The sequence below is a fragment of the Callithrix jacchus genome, chromosome 2 (assembly GCF_049354715.1).
Source record: "Callithrix jacchus isolate 240 chromosome 2, calJac240_pri, whole genome shotgun sequence".
NCBI classification, from domain to species: Eukaryota; Metazoa; Chordata; class Mammalia; order Primates; family Cebidae; genus Callithrix; species Callithrix jacchus.
Window position 1 is genome coordinate 117,359,115 of NC_133503.1, and position 16,916 is coordinate 117,376,030.

At 39.7% G+C, this 16,916-nt stretch overlaps 1 long non-coding RNA gene across 1 annotated transcript in view; it reads left to right on the plus strand.

The window, feature by feature from the left end:
* The first annotated feature begins 16,483 nt into the window (after positions 1-16,483).
* LOC103791499 (uncharacterized) overlaps positions 16,484-16,916 on the plus strand; it is a 36,434-nt gene continuing 36,001 nt past the window's right edge. The window contains exon 1 of the long non-coding RNA XR_617907.5: positions 16,484-16,636. This is a non-coding gene — a long non-coding RNA (uncharacterized LOC103791499). The remainder of the gene's footprint in view (positions 16,637-16,916) is intronic.

Genomic DNA, 16,916 nt, shown 5'->3' on the forward strand with positions numbered 1-16,916 from the left:
CTTTAGCAGAGTCAGTGGTCGGTGCTATATTCCTTTCTCACAGACGAGATCAGACAGCATCAGCAAGATGGGGGTACCTGTATTTCTCTGGGTTTTCCCTGGTTCTCCCTTCAAAACTTAGCAAGATAGAGGATTGAGCCATTTAAGAGGAGGTCTCAGACACTGAGCCTAAACAGCTTAGGAGCCACTAATACAGCATTTATATCCCATGGTTAGTTCCTGGATTGTTCTTAGTGAACTTTTGGCAGCTGATACAAATTAGGATATTCTTTCTGATGCTACAAATGAATCTTAAAATTTTTTTTTGTAAGCACTCAATCTCAGCCAGTTCTCTTTCCTTCATTTCTCCAGATCAATGTCTACAGAGAAGGTCTTTGTCTGGGGTTCTCAAATAGCTGTGGGTGAAGCAATTGCAGAAACACTGTAACTGAAGCAGTTGTCAACTACTGGGAACCCAGTTGTCCTAACTGACAACCCTCATTCAGGTGCGACAGGCTCGGACTCTACAGAAGCTGGTTATGTCCAAACATTTTCAAGGCTTAGGGCATCAGTGTTTGCTTGGTGTTTCCCCTCTTTGTCCTAATTCTGTTCTTTCTAGTCTCTCTTTGTTTTGACCTAGAAGATATTCTCCAGCTTTAATTTTCTAAACCATTTGAAACACTTTTTCACATGCCAGCACTAAGGGCTTTACCTTTCTTAACCATTTTCCCCACGTATAAGATAATAACGGTGAAGACTCTCATGTTAATAGGATAGGATATTGAAACATGAAAAGGCTAAGAAACTTGTCCAAGATTATGTAACTGGTAAGTGGTAGAGCCAGGATTGAAAATAGCCATTATCCCCATTCTGTAACTTAGGAAAGCTATGGCTACTTGAATGTAAGTAACCTGCCTTTGGCTGCACAACTGGGATTCAAGTTCAAGTTGCTAATTCCAGGCCTCCTGCTCTTTTTGTCTGCCATGCTTAGTGTGCAGTATGGCCACCTCACAGGGGTGTGGGCTCCTTGTGTATTACCTGTGATTCTCCTGGAAGCCTTCCCATGCACCACCCCCAGGTAGGAAAAACTGATTGAATCTCAACAGAGCAGAAAGGCAGCTGTTGCACATATGCTGCACCATAAGGCGCTATGGAAGTATTACCTATATTTCATATCCTTGTTCAAATCTCCACTCTCCCATTCACCTGCCAGTGTAAGGACTGTGGTTTTCTTTTGCAGGAGGATAATCTGAAATGCTACTTTTACATCAGAATGCTAAGAGGTTCATATATCCTGCCTGGATAAGAATGTTTTTCAGCTTCAGAGCCTATAAAAATACTGTGGCATGAATGGTACAGCTGAAACAACAGAATGCTGGGAAAATGAGTCTGCAAAATGTACTTGAAATATTAGTCATCAACACGGTATAAAACACCCTTTTTCCCATAGAGGGAAGACTGTGCCTGAAAGCTAAGTACACTTTCGCCTGCAGGACTAGGTGGGGAGTGTAGGTTTATGATATACTAACTCTTAACTACACAAACCCATCTACTAACATGAAGATTAAAGAGTAGGGGATATATCTCATTTCTCTGGGCTTTCCTGACTTTTCTTCAGAGGTAATAGAAAACATATGTGTCATACTATAAAGACATTGGAATATATATATATATATATATATATATATATATACACACACACACACACACAATTTAAACAATTTAAATATAAATAGATTTTATATACACATATACTGTATAATATATTTTATATTTATAATCCAGTTGTTCAAAAGTTTGTTTATAAATTAACCTTGAAACAAAATGTTCTCTCACTACTCTGTTTCAGTAAAAACATTGAAATGAAAAGTATAAATAAAAGGAGAAATATGAAATTATATTAAAATGTGCTAAGGTCATTACTTTGGCTGTCTTCTGGAGAGGTGAATGTTGGGGGCAGGGGAGGTGGCCTTCATTAAAAATGATTAAAAATCTTTAAAAAAATCCCCTTGAGAGTTTCTGCAGAATTTCAACCCAAATTGCCAAAGATTTTTGTTATTAAAGAGACTTTTCATTCTAATCTGTTTAGGTGATGGCTTTAAAATCTCTGTCCGCATTTTTGTCAGGAGAGTTCCTGTTTCATAAATGCAGTCTGATACTCAGTGAACTGTTCCCCTCTTGGATTTCGAGGCGGGTGGTGTCACGGCATCAGTGCCAGACCGGATGAGCTGTGGGGGCCATGAGAATCTTTCCAGCCAATGCCTCAGCAAATGCCTGTCCCCATTGCAGCTCCCAGCAGCGGTGCAGGGGCCTGAGTCAGCTGAGGTCCACAGCAGCCTTGAACCCTTTTTGTAATAATGGATTCAGAGAGCTTGAGTGAGCTGACAGCGTTGAATTTCCAAATGCATTCTAAACACAGGGGATTGATACTCTGCTTTAATTAGCGGCCTCATTGATCCTCGCACTTCCCCACGTGTCTCTGCCATGAGGTGCATTCCTCATCTAAGTAAATGGCTCTTTTGCAAGTCACTTGTCAGTACCGGGCATTTCCCAGAGGCCAGCAGGTTGGCCATTCGTCAAGGCACCAGCATTTGGTGACTGCTGGTGATGGATTTTCATGTTTGTTTTATGAAGAGTTTCATTCAAATACTTTGAAGAACTTTGGCAGCACTTGAGTGAACACAACTCAGCTTGGGATGTGAACCTCAGAGCAGTGGATGGTGCACCATGCCAGCAGACTGCTCATGTGCTCCTGGGAATGGTGGTTCCTGAAATTCCAAGAGAGCTGGTCGGCTTGGCTGAGCAAGAAGCTGGCCGTTCTCACCAGGGCAGTAATGGCTCCCACAGGTGTTCTGGCCATGTGGGCTTGGCACTAATTCAGGAGCTGGAGCCGAGTCTTGGAGTTGCAGAGTGAAGGATGCTTGCACAGAACTAGAGGTTCTGGGGCCCAAAGATGACCAACTCTGAGAACTTTTTCAGGATTTTGACCTAAAATTAATTGGCTAAAAATCAGTGCCAGGGCATTCTCTCTGGTGCATCTCAATGCAAGCCTGGTTGAGTAGAGTGAGCACTGGATTAGGAGTCCTCAGGAGAAAGGAGTCTGGTGCTTTCTCTGCTTCTTCCTGACTGCGTGACCTTGGTCACGTCCCTCCCTGGGTGGCTACAATGTGCAACAGGTAGATGAAAACTTCTCAGAGTAGCCAGTTTGGGGAACTGAAAGCAGAGTTCAAGGGTGAGGTGGATTTGTCCACATGCAGCAGCACACTGTTAGCTGCGTTATTCCCACACTGCAGCTGTCACAGGGAGGCACCTGCAGCTGCAGGGCAGGCAGGAGACACCTCATGGAGTGTGACAAATGAAAAATTTTAAAACGACATTTACAAGTCAGACATTTAAGTGGATCCTTTTTATGGAGCATTTTCAATTTTTATAGCACCTAAGAGACTTCTGCATTTCTCTTAATTCTTCTTCACATTAAAAATGAATTACAGTCTCATCCATTTTTGAAAAGAATTTTGGGGAATTTGTAAAACAGACAAAGGCCACATGCGCCCTGACACAGTCCAATAGCCAAAGTGAGTTTCTCCCTTTGATTGATATACTGGTACTGGTGACTGAGGGAAATAAATAAAATGTCAACCTTGTAGTATGAACCAAGTGCTTGGGACCATCTGTAAATATTTTTCCTGTCCCTCCCACTATTTAATGTGTTTCTCAATGTTTGTTTAGGGAAAGTCACATGGACAGGAATGAGGAAATAGTGGTTTCCTTGGGGCCAGCATCCTGAGCCTAGAGTGCCCAGGCAGCTGCGTGATGGATCCCATGACTCACAGCCACCATTTCATAAGGGCTTTGTGCCAGGCACAGTGCCTGTTCTCACTCATTTAACTCTCACACGGTCTTGTGAGGAAGGCACTGTTTTGTCACCTGCATTTTTCACAGGAGGAATCAGAGGCTCTGGCAGGATAAAAAACTGACCCAAGGTGTACGGCTCAAAACCTCAGCATCTGGTCCAGAGTCCTTGCTGGAGACTGGTCTTCTTTCCTGTTTCCTCATGGCACTGGGCTGGCCCCTGACTTTTCTGGTTTTCATTATATAGGGTCATGACTGATGGTCTCAGCAGGCTCTGTAAACTGTGCTACTACATGTAAGTTTCTTGAGAATAGGATCCGAGCTCAGTTTTATATCTAAGGGATATTAATATTATATTTTCTGGATGACTGAATTGAATGGAATGGTTAGGCCTCTGTGCATTCTGCACTTCAGAGAAGAATGAAAAAGGGCCAGCTTTCTTCCATGCTCTGCAACACCAGTCAGGCAACGCCATTCTCCACTGGCCAGTCAAAGAACATCAGATTCCAGAATTTTGCCATCATGTGGCTCATCCAGCCAATAGCAATGGACAGGGTAAGGAAAAAAGCCATCATTATGGATTTATCTGGATTGAAATATAGTTGCTTGTGGCTCCTGCAAAAAGTGCTTAAACTAGTTTTGGAGTTTTTCTCCTGATACTGTCGGACATCTTACAAATGGCCAAAAACAAACCAGAAAGCACTAGGAAGGTGGAAACAGGCCTGTAAGGGACCTGGAAACTAGATGTTGTGAAGAACCGGGGAAGGGACTGGGAACATTTACCTTCGAATGAGAAGCTTTCATCTGCATGAGTCATATTATAATTCATGTGGTCTTTTGTGATTGAGTAAATTAATTTGTAGACTTTCAGTTCACAAAGTTCACTTTCTCAGTACCCCCTGGCACATTGAAATATGGGACAAAATATCCTCATCACAGCTATTTTAAGAAGTTAGAAAGCAAATACTGTATATAACCTATATCAATTCTCTAGAACAGAGTAAGGAATTTGATTATTTTATTCACAGTTATTTTCCCAGCATTTAGAGCCGTGCCAGGCATTGTTTAGGTGCTGGAAAATATTTGTGAATGACTATAAATAAATGACGTGTGTGGATTGATTGAAAACACTGTGAGTTCCTGAGCAATCTCATTGTTTTCACTATTGATGGCTTATTTTAGCAGTTAAAATTTTTTTTAACAAAAGTGATTTTTTTAAACAATAAAATCTTCGACAAAACTTGAATATACAGCTAAAAATATTTAAATTAATGTTTTCCTTATTTTACAGCTAGTCAATGATAACAATAAAGCTGTTATGTGACAAACCAAAAATCTGAAAGCCAGGACTCTGAGTGACAGTGGCAGCCGTATAGCAAAATCCAATTTATTTCTGTGTTTTATTTTGCTTGCTCCATACTGTATCAAGAAAATATTGATACACAGAAGTAGTTTGTTTGGAATCTCAAAATACTCTTCAATGAAACTGACTGGGGAGTTTGAGAGAACTAATAGAAAATGTTTGTTTCCAAGTTATATCATTAATAGTGCAGTATCTATTTGCTCACAAACACCATCATCCATTTGTCAGCTGTGAAGTGCCACAAGCTTTACACAAGTGGTAAGAGTATTTATGAAATGGATCCAAGCTAGGCATTCATTTGTTAGTGATAACTAATTAGTCAACATGTCAAGAAAGGTGAAGGAGGGTCCCGGCAGGTTTGCCTGATCCTTGCCAAGATCTCTGCTCTGGAGTGAACTTGGATGTCTGCACAAACACATTCTCCCATGCTTGCAGAACCTTGGAATTCCAAACAACGTGGGTAGGAGGGAAGGAGTTAGGTAGGTAGCAAGAAAGCTTCATTAGTCCTTATAAATGGGACTTTGTCTCAAATAGACATTTGTTCACTTGTACATTTCCAAGTGTCTGTTGAGTATCTACTGTAAAGAAAGGGCTCCTCTTTATGGGGCTTAAAATCCAGCTGTATATATAAAACCTGTGTTAGGGAAAATGGAGCAGCCAATACAAATAGGATAATATAGTTCAAATCACTTTGAAGGAATACGAAGAGAGTAATTGGTGTGGGGTGGAGCTGGTTAGTGAAGGTTTCTCTAGTTCCCAGTTCTTTGAATTGTTTTAAAATAGGAATATGCTTTGCACTCATCATGTGGCTGTATACACATACACATCATGCAGGGTCACTGTTTTTCAGCAAGGATTTAGTTATATAAACTCTTAAAAGTCAAGAGCAATGTCAAAGAAGAACATTCTATGACTCAGATCCTTTGGGTTGAGCTTAACCGCGTTAATGACTGGCTCAATTTACTCTGGATCAAAGTGAAAACATATATTAGCTCAGTTGGTCTTTAAAATGTTTCACACAATCATGAGTGCTTTGAGTGACTGGGCACACTTTCTTCTACCCAATAACTACAGGCTTATTTGAATTTGAATTTACTGACAAGTAAATATGTAAGTTGAGTAGTTGGAGCTAAGGGAGTTCACAACCCCTCAATGGCAATGTTGCTTTTTTTCTCCTCCCAGTGGTTTGAGAATATGGAGGTAACCTGAGAAATAAGGAAGAAAAAAGATTTGAAATAAAATAAAACGTTTATAGATTTAAGAGCATGAATAAGCATCCATTTCATTTGCAGATGTTATCACTTTTCCACAGGAAAGAAAACTCTGTGATGTTCATCCCTCCTCTTTCAGGCTATGACTGTATCATCATTGTTCAAACCATTATGACTTCCAGGAGGTAGAGAAGGATTAATCACTTAATTATTAATCACCTGTAATTGGAACTGAAGACTATAAAATGTAAAGGATGGGAAGGGAGCAGATTAGTGGAATGGGAGAGGAAGGAGGGCTGGGATAACTGCTTTGGGGTTAACCCTTGATAAAGCAACTCCTCTCACCTGACTTCCTGGCTGTCTCTTGGCGATGTGGCTTCCTTGGTGTACTCCTGCGGGAAGGGGGAGATGTGTAAGGGAAACTTGGTCATGGGAGGGGGCTGTGCTTTCCTGGTCTAGCTGGAGGCCCAAATCAAACAGTAGGTAAAAGGTCAAGTAAGGTCAATACCTACCAGCCCAGGGAGGCAGCAGCTGCTCTTTTGCCTCGAGTGCTTTTCAATTTGGAAGAACGGAGAAGAGCAGTTTCTGTCTGAAGCACTGCTTTCCCAGGCTTATGAATTTCAGAACCTCTTGTACTTTCTGTTGCTTTCCCAACACGGACTTGTTTCAGGCTTCCCTGCACACAGATTGCAGTGATGTGGGCAAACAATTTTGACAAGATATGCAGCTTTGAGAAAAAGCACTTTAGGCTTACAAGGACATGCACTGTTGTTGGCCTCTTTGTGGGGGAGGTGGTGGGAGCTAGGTCTTAAGCACCTGAGAGGAACCCCCAGGTCTGGAGTGCCTCCCACGCAGTCGGCCCAGGAGGTCAGTGAGTGCACAGTCAGCATCTCTAGATGAGCTCAGCTCAGAATTGAAACCAACAGATAGTTATTTTCTCTCTGGGCTCTAGAAGAAAGAAAAAAATGCATATTTTATGCAAGCATTTTTACTCATACTTCTTATATCTGAGTTCCAAAATATTTATGGACTTTTTATTTAGTTTTTATTTTTAGATTCGGGGTCTTAGTCTTTCGTCCTAGGTGGAGGGCAGTGGCGTGATCACAGCTCGCTGAAGCCCGGAACTCCTGCGCTCAAGTTTCCTCCTGCGTCAGCCTCCTAAGTGGCTGGGACTACAGGCGCGCACCACCACCGCGCCTGGCCGGAACATATTCATTGAACACCAGCTTGTGTGCAGAGTGCTGTGGAAGGATGAAGAAGAAATTGAAGATCTTCACTCTGCCGTTGAGAAACTACCATCTAAATTGGAGCTGAAAGCCTGTGAAAATTCATGTAAATGCTTATAAGATAGCGGAGAAAGGACAAATGAGCAGTTAAACAAAGAAAGGGGAGGAACAGGATACTTTGTGTTTCTTACCACCTATTAATTTTCTTCAGCCTTCTCTGGTTGATCTTGTTCTGATTTAATTTCCTTTTGGGCAAGGATGTGGGTCTAATCATTAACTCAGCCTCCAAGTTTGTTGCCTTCAAAGGGTAACTCTTTCAATCCAGGGACCCGCAGTGGGGAAAAAACAAATCCAACACTTTTAAAGGAAAGCAAAAAAAAAAAAAAAAAAATTAAAATTTGCTCTTTGAAAATAAGAGAAGGATAAAATACTCTATTGTCTGCTTTTAAAATTAAGGGCTCTACTTTATAACTGTATGCAGCACTTTAGTGAATACATATGATTAATGATGGGATAAATTTCAGGACTGTATTTTGGCCAGTGAAAGGAAAGATGCTGTAGAGGAAATGTTTAGATGGGGAAATAAAGAACTCAGAAAAGAGTCAGATTCAACCTTGATATTTTTCGAATTCCTGAAAAACAAATTCTGCAAGGTACATGTGTAGTTCCTGGGTGTAGCACAGAGTGGCGGAAACACCGTGTGTATGGGGGCCAGGGAGACAGGCATGGAGCCCCAGGGTGTTCTGGGTAATTTTCAGCAAGTGGCTTCTACATTCAGTTACAGTTGCTTGGTGTGATTATCAACCAGCAGTGAGAAAAATGTGCATGAAATATCTGGCACAAGAGAGACCTTAAATAAATGTTAAAAGCAAAGTCTCGTTTGCTTTATTTTGGTTTCCATAGGCATGCAGAAGGTGAAAATGCAAGCCCTTAGATCGGAGTTTGCTTTCTTGTGGTAACATCTCCGCTGAACATAATCTTGCTGGTTAAATATCCATTGGCACTCATTCTTGACCTCTGGAATGATGCCAGCCTGGGGAGGGCCTCTTCTGGGCTTGCATAGGCCGCTGTGTATATTTTTGTGAAGTTGCAAGGAGCCATGGCTTGGGAGCTAGCCTGACAGGGGCATGTAGATAGCTTTTCTTGCTGGGTAAAGCTAGTAACCTTTTTAGCTTTGATTTTATCTGTAAAATGGAGATAATAGCACTGTCTTTGGAGAAGTTGTGTTGAGTGTATTAGGTGATGCATGAGAAGACTGTGCTCGGTAAGTCATATACACCACTATGTTGCCACAGGGAGCCCATTCTTCCACTCAGTGACCTCCTTGGTCATCTCCAATGTTATGGGAGAGGGATGCCCTATGAGGGAGAAAATTTCATTTTGGGGGTAACTTTTACTATAGGAAATTCCCTCCTTGTTTTCACATCAAATGAATGTGAGAGTGATGGAGAAGGAGAGGAAGCCAGCAGAGCTGGGACTCAAGTTGGTGAAGAAGTATCTCGCCTCTGGGGCTGGTTCCCAATAAAGAATGAAGAGCAGGCAAATGCACATTATTCAATGGTATGAGGCTGTGTTTGATATCCTAGATTCTCCAATGGTGGGAAGGTGGTCCATGGTAGTGAGAAGATTCCAGCCAATGCTGATACTTGCAGTCAGGTGGATCAGCCTCCATGTGGTTTTGTTTACTTGTGTTCAGTTTATTTTAGGAGTCTAACAGCATTGGATTTATTCATCTTGACAATATTCCTAAAATAATGTTCTATTCTTCACCTCATTTTGCTTTTCCTTTTAAGTCTTTTGTGCATGCTCCCTCTGATATTCAAGGTCACACCAGTTTGCTGGGCTGTGGTTGGATTTAGGTATTCCTTCACTTCCCCTCATGCCCTGCTTCTACTTCAACATGTCAGCTGTTGCTCTCTTGATCAGCGTCTTAACCTTTTTGAGTCTGATTTTTGTCCCTTGTCATGAGTCATTGAGGCATCATACACCAGGGTTCAGACAAACGTCCTACTCCTTTTGGGCTAAAGATCTACAGAGTCACAAAGCAGAATGGACTTCAAAGCCTGTGTACACGTACGGCCTGATTTCGTAGTTAAGAACCTAAGACCAGTGTGGTTTAGTGAGTTGCCAGAGCCTGTTATTTACTTCTGCTAGATGCCTTTTCTTCCATAGCATGAGTTCTGACAGGGAAATTCTGAATGGGAAACTGCCATTTACTCTCAGTCCCTTCAGGTGTCCACTAAGGGTGCAGGCATCATCAGGCATATCTACATTCTGTTTGACTGCATCATCTGCTTCTTAAGGATTTAACACACTTAGGTGGGGTCCAGTAGTAGTGGCAGCATCTCACCCACATCCAGCAAGAGGGTGTTGTGCCGTCCCTGCTATTTCTACTTCAGAAGGCCTGGAATAATCATCTAGTGGAAAACATCCATCTTTCTTTCTTTCTTTCTTTCTTTCTTTCTTTCTTTCTTTCTTTCTTTCTTTCTTTCTTTCTTTCTTTCTTTCTTTTCTTTCTTTCTCTTTCTTTCTTCTTTCTTTCTCTCTCTTTCTTTCTTTCCCTTCCTTCCTTCCTTCCTTCCTTCCCTCCTTCCTTCCTTCTTCTCTTTCTTTCTATCTCTCTTTCTTTTCTTCCTTCCTTCTTTCTTTCCTGTTTTTTTTTTTTTTTTTTTTTTTTTTTTGACAGAGTCTCGCTCTGTCACCCAGGCTGGAGTCCAGTGGCATGATCTTGGCTCACTGCAACCTCTGCCTCCTGAATTCAAGCAATTCTCCTGCCTCAGCCTCCTGAGTAGCTGGGATTACAGGCACACACCACCATGCCCAGCTAATTTTTGTATTTTTAGTGGAGATGGGGTCTCATCATGTTGGCCAGGCTGATCTCAACTCCTGACCTCAAGTGATCCACCCACCTCGGCCTCGCAAAGTGCTAGAATTATAGGCTTGAGCCACCATGCCCAGCTGCAGACATTCTTTTCTCTCTCTTCCCCCTCTCCCGCATTTGCCAGTCACTTGGTACCAATTTCTTTTTCCTCAGAATCTTTTTTCTTTTGGCCCGTTTTCTGACGTATATATTTTTTTTCCAGAGTACCTTCATCATCTCTAATAAACTAAAGGTGGAGGGACGTGTTTTAAGCTCCATATTTTATTTTATAGATATTTAGGAGCTACTTGTCCTTGGTAGTCAGCCTCATCTGTGAGCCTCAGTGGACCCAACTGGAAAGTGAGAACATTACTTATCCTTAGCATGTTGTGAAGATTAAAGGCACTCACTTGATCTCTTTAGTTATAAAAATAACCTTGCATAGGTGATAAAAGAAGCAATGAGAATAGATGAGATCTCAGGCAGAACAGGTAGAAAGAGAAGTTGTGCAAGGATTGAACCTTGGAGAAGTTCTGCTTTTATTGGATAGGAGAAAGAGTCCATGCAGGTTGGAGCAATTTCAGAGTCAGAAAGATAACTGTAGAATGCTGGGAAGAAATAGGTGAATAGGTATTTGGATATTTGTAGGAATGATAATGTAGACTATTATAAGTAAAATAACAAACCCTGGGCAACTCAGTATGTATAAGTAAAAAGGAATTCAGTACTTCAGGTAATTTTGCTAAATCTTAGGAATGATGTGTGTACAGTGTTGGTTGTCACCTAAATCCTGTCTTCCCTTCTTCTAATACATATGGCTGCCTAGATAGAGACTATGTTTCTCAGCCTCCCTTACAGCTGGGTGTATCCCTTTGATGAAGTCTTGAATATAAAAAGAAGTGATGTGTGCAAACACTGCCTCATTTGCTGAAAAAGAAATTGTTCACTATGAACTTCCTTTGTTTATTAGTCCTGTGGGGTGGAAACAGATTTGGAGGAAACCCACTTTGACCAAGCAGATGAGGACAATGATGATGTAGCAACACTGGCTTGGCAGGAGTCTGGGCTGATGAGTGGTATTGTGATCAGAATTGTCCCATCAGCTGAGATTGGGTGCACTGTTTTGTCAGAGAGTCCTAAACTTCTATCTTATTGTTGGGAAAAAACCTCTTACACTTGCTTTGTATTTACACTAATGAATACTGAGGGATTTTAGACTCGGTCTGTTGGGAGAGTCACTAGTTTCCAGGTAGCTTCTGAAAAAGAGCCTTGTGGATGTGTAGATTCAAAATTCTGGGATACAGCTGCTGGGAGGCATGAATACTGAGCTTTTTCTCTTTCTGAAGATCCTCTCCTGTGGTTTTCAGGCTTTTTGATACCTTCAACTTCTCATGTGAGTCAGTATTATGTCACAATGCTGAGGTACCCATAGGGCAGCTCCATAGCAAAAGTGTTGCGGTGGCAGGAAGAATGCCCCTCCTCGGGGGCACGTATTTCTGTGCCAATTGTTAATACTTAAGAGGGTTGCCAGAGTCAGGTGTCATATGGGATGTACATTGCTGCCCAGGGAGCATCGCAGCTGACGTTGTGAAAATAATGCTATGTAATCGTTTACTGCCTGTGGTAGGCAGAATAATGGCTCCCCAAAGATGTTCACGTCCTAATCCAAGAATCTGCATGTAGGTTACATGGTTGCTATGGTCTGAATGCTGGTGTCCCTTCAAAATAAATGTGTTGAAACCTAGTTCCCAAGGTGATGGTATTGAGGGTGGGGGGTATTAGACAGATAATTAGGTCATAAGAACTCCACCCTCATGAATGGGACTAATACCCTTATAAAAGAGGCTTGATGGGGCCTGTTTATCCCTTCCATCATGTGAGATCATATAAGGTCACATAGAAGGTGCCAATATGAGAAACCAGCTCTCACCAGACACTGAAGTTGCTGGTGCCTTGACCTTGGACTTCCCAGCTTTTAGAACTGTGAACAATGAATTTTTTATTGTTTATAAATTACCAGGTCTAAGGTATCTTGTAATAGCAGCCTGAAATGGACTAAGACAATGGCAAAGGGGAGTTAGGATTTCAGACAGAATTAAGGTTGCTAACCACCTGACCTCAGATGGAAAGATTATTCTGTGTTATCTGGGTGGGCCATTGCCAACTTTTTCTTAAAAGTGGAAATGGGATTGGAAAAGAGAACCAGAGAAATGGCAGCATGAGAAGAACTGAGCCTGACATTCCTGGCTTTGAAGATGGAGAAGGGGGATTATGAATCAAAGAAAGTGTGGGTGGCTTCTAGGAGCTGGAAAAAGCAAGGAAACAAATTCTCCTTTGCAGCCTCTAGAAGAAAACCAGCCTTACTGGCACATTGATTTTAACCCAGCAAACCTCATTTTGAACTTCTGCCCTCTGGAACTGTGAGGTAACAAATCTGTGTTGTTTTAAGACACTACATTTTGGTAATTTGTTATAGCAGCCATAGAAAATGAATACACTGCCTCAATAATTAGCAGGGGTGAATATCAATGTTCAGAGACTTAGTTCTCAGACACAGATCTTTTTAGGGATAGATAATTTTCCAACAATAGGTTCTGGGAATAGATCAGAATATGACCACAAGCACAAACAGGTAGTGATAGGTAGAACCCCAAACCGATAGCATTACAGCTCTGATCATGTTGTTGCATTTAAAGATGTTTCCCTGACCCCAACTTTTTCCTTTTTATCCATCCTGTCTAGTCTTTCGCTATTTTAAAAATAAATCACAAGCCTTTCATAAAATGGTGTGACCTTTGTGTATACCCATTTATAAAAACATTGTGGGATCATGGGTGTACGAATCACTAAAATATTAAGGAAAAGAAAAACCATAATGTTTTTAGGTTAATACACTGAGTAAAATTAGAATCAGTTGATTACTATCAGAACATGAAAAACAAAGAAATTTTAATGTGGTAGCTTAACCTTCAAACACAACAATTAAAGCATATTTATATCATTTAAAATGTACATGGTAAAGTATGCAAAACTATAAAACGACTAATTTGAATATCTAATTTGAATCCACACCATAGGGTATAGTTTATTCTTAATTTAGGAGTGTACATCCTAAGTATAAATACTATGCCTGTTAATCTTAAGTGCTGAAGTAGATGTTTGAGTCAAAGGACAGCTTCCATTAGCCAACGTTGTTATTATATTTTTAAACCTTAGGCTTTTCAGAGAAGCACAAGAAATGAAATAGCAGCACTTGGTTTCCTAAGTTCCAGACCTTCTAGCCACTAGAAATGAACTAGAACTTGTTTTATTGTTTAGGGAACCAATTGAAAAAAGTAAAAAAGGTGAAGTCCACAGTTTCATTAGGAGATGTGTGTTCAGAAATAATACTAGTAAAAAACCAATATCTTCTCCCCAATATGTGTAACAGCTTTAAAGAGAAAGCTGTTTTTATTGTATAAGATGAAGCATAATTGATTTAAGTATTTTCTTATAGAATATCTCATAACTAAAAAAAATAGAGTGCAATGCACTGTGTTTAATAAGCACATCTTTTGACCTATCTAGATTTGGAGACTATGCATCGTTGTACACATTTCAGAGAAAACAATAGAGAGATAAATGGCAAGTGCAAATTTTGAAAACAGATAGAACATAGGGAATTAGAAGACACAAAAGCTGATGTCAAAAGGTTCCAAGGAAATTACCTATGACATTTAAAAACATGTTGCTTTTTACAGACTGAGAAAAAGAGCAAGAAAACCAAAAATCCTACTATATCAGTTCTATGATTGTTTTATATAAAAGCCCGTTTTTGAAACATTGGCAGATTTCTCATGCTCTCTATAATATTTATTGAGTTAAATTTCCATGTATCTCTAGGAATAAACTTTTTCAGGACATTGAGGCAATGATTTTTCTGAAGGAAAAGTCCAGAAAAATCTGAGGTCCCAGGGGTTTCTCACTCCCTAAGACTAGTTTACCTTTAGTCTTCAGCAATTGTCAAAATTACCGTTTAATTGTTCCTATAGGTTATGGCTTCAGCAATTTCTGCTCTCGTTAAGCAGATCTTATAGATATTGATTGTTGTGTCTTTCTGGGTTTGCCTCTCTCCAGATTTTGGGGTGGCAGTTTGTTTTTACAACTTAGTTTATCTGATAGATTTAAGAAAAGTTTTTGATTTTTCATTTTGTCCAGCTTTTCTTTGTGAGGGTGGGAGTGACAACTCCAAGCTCCTCACATGTCAGAGCTGAAAGCACAAGACTCAATTTGCATTCTTTTAAAAAAGTTTCATTTTATTTTAAATTGATGTATAATAATTGTTCATATTTATGGGATCATATACTGTGATATCTTCATATACTGTGATATCTTGATACATAATGATCAGATTAGGATAATTAGCATATCCATCACCTCAAATATTTATCATGTCTTCTTGGTGAGAACATTTGGAGTCCTCTCTTTTAGCTATAGTCATGTGCTGCATTACATTTTAATCAATGACTAGACCACATGCATGATGGTGTTCCCATACTATATTTTTACTGTGCTTTTTCTATGTTTTCATATGTTTAGATACACAGATACTTACCACCGTGTTACCATTACCTATAGTATTTAGTACAGTAACATGCTGTACATGTTTTCAGGCTAGGCTAGGAGCAATAGGCTATACCATCTAGTCTAGGTATGTAATAGATACACCATCTAGGTTTGTGTAAGTATACTCTATGATGTTGGCACAAGGAGAAAATTGCCTATGGTGCATTTCTCAGAATGTATCCTCATCTTTAAGAGAAGCATGACTGTATTTTGAAACATCCCATATGTTCTTGTGAACTCTAGTCACCATGCTTGCCATGGAAGACTAGAACTGATTCCTCCTATCTAACTGTAACTTTGTACTTGTTGACCAACCTGTCTCTGTCTTTCCCTCCCCACAACCCTTCCCAGATTTTAGTAACCAATATTCAACTCTCCGCTTCTATGAGATAAAGGCTATTACATTCCACGTGAATGAGATAATGTGGTATTTGTCTTTCTGTGTCTGACTTATTTCACTTAACATAATGGTAGACACTGAATTTTGAATAATAATGCATTTCATATACAATGCTGAATTGAGCTTACTAGTATTTTGTTTTGGATTTTTGAATTTATGCACATGAATTAGATTGGTATATAATTTTTCTTTCTCATATTGCCCTTGTTTGATTTTGGTATGGAGAATTTATAAAATAACATAAAATTTATTTTCCTCTCTTTCTCATATTTTCTATACTCTGGAAGAGTTTGTGTAAGACTGAAATTAATTGTTCCCTAAAAAGTTTGTAGAAATTGCCTGTAAAATTATCGGGACCCATTGTTTTCTTTGTGGAAGATTTAACTCTACTTTATGGCTTTTATGGTTACAATACTGCTTGGGTTGTTAACACCTTGAGCATGTTTTGGTAAGTTATGTTTTCTAGAAATTTCTTCACTTAGTCTTCAAATTTATGAGCACAAATTATTCATTACATGTTCCTATTGGTGTATCTATTTTGCTTTTTTCTGGTTTCTTTCCCTTGTAGAGAGGATTATAAATGGGCCAGAGATAATTATCTTTAGGAAATTTCTCTGGTAACCCAATAGGTGATTAAGTCAGGGCTGTTTTTTTAAAACATCTACTCCCTGCCACCCTCCAATCAGGGTTATCTTTTACCAACTCCAAGAATCGCATCAGACTCCAAATATCTCTGTCATTCTGTAGCATATGTTGAGAATTGGCCTAGACTATGCCTGGGCCTATAGAGCTAAAAAGGCTTTAATAATTGCATCGTTTTGATATCTTAACATTTGATGAAGGTCTCTGCAACCAACTTGGCTAGATTCAGCATGCAGCACTCCAATTCAGAGGCTGCATTTAGACACAGCCTGTGAATCCAAAGTAACATGAGCAAAGTTCTAGTCACGCCATAGTTTGTGGCTGCCAAAATGTGGACACGGAAGCAGTTATTTTAAAACTTGATAAGCAACACAGCATTTTGCAGAACTATGGAATAAAAGGAATATTGTGAGTTGCCCAACTGGGAAAGCATTTGCAAGATTATCGACATCCTGATCATTGAATGCTCCTTACCTGATCACAGGATGTATAAGATAGGTATTTTTTTTTTTTACAGCATAATTTATATTTTAAGCAAGGTAATTTTTTTTCAAGCATGATTTATGTTCTAGGGACTTTTCTATGTTTGGTACTTTATTCTCATGAGATTTAGTAATCTTTTGTTTAAAATGAGAATATATTTAATTTTCATTTTAAGTATAATTTATATACAAATATAGATTGATCTATCTATCTATTTATCTATTCATCCATCTAGCAATCATATATTTAGATACCTAGAATTCTCAGTATAATATTCTTGTATTGCATTTTTTTG